The sequence below is a fragment of the Triticum dicoccoides genome, chromosome 4A (genome assembly GCF_002162155.2).
Source record: "Triticum dicoccoides isolate Atlit2015 ecotype Zavitan chromosome 4A, WEW_v2.0, whole genome shotgun sequence".
Taxonomy (NCBI): domain Eukaryota; kingdom Viridiplantae; phylum Streptophyta; class Magnoliopsida; order Poales; family Poaceae; genus Triticum; species Triticum dicoccoides.
In genome coordinates, this window is record NC_041386.1 from 596,237,521 (window position 1) to 596,238,326 (window position 806).

Consider the following 806-nt stretch of genomic DNA (forward strand, 5'->3'; position numbering starts at 1 on the left):
CTGTAGGTAATAGCAGCCGTTGCAGATGGATTTTGTTCCAAAAACAGTCCACGAAACAAGCCAGGAGTAAAACCCCAAACACCTATAGGCCCATCCAAATGAGGATTGCAAGAGCTACTACCCCATTGAGCTAGAAAAATTCCAAAAATAAAAAAAACTAGAAAAATTAAAAAAATCAAAAAAAAAATTGTGAGGTAGAAAATTTGATGCGTGAGGTCCACTTCAATTTTCAAATCATTTGAACATCTGAGGAGCTCTCAGCAAAAAAGACAAATTGGGGTCTATAAAATGACTTGAAATTTGTAGCGGGCCTCACGCATCAAATTGTCTACCACATAAATTTTATTTGGAATTTTTTGAATTTGTTTTAAAACTTTTTTACGAATTTTTTCTAACCGGGCGCAGATGAGCCTGGGCACCAAAACACGTTACTCTTAATGTAACACCATGTTTGATAAAAATGTGATGCATAAACTATATACTTTTGCTTCATGCATCCAAGACATATCGTTCATACTATACAAAATTTGATTTTAAAAATTTGAACTTGAGATTTACATGCATGACTTTATTGCTCTGGAAAAAAGGACAGGCAGGACTTGATGTGTTGACATATTTGGTATGGATATATTAACACAAGATTGCAACTTGTGTGTACATGCATGACTTGACGAAGTCACATAATTTTGATGGGATGGCTATCAATATTTAATGTGTCGTACATCGAAACTCATGTGTGTAGAAAAATCTAATAACGGTGGAGCGCCAAAGGGTATTTCCCGTTAGCACATAACAAATCAAACTGT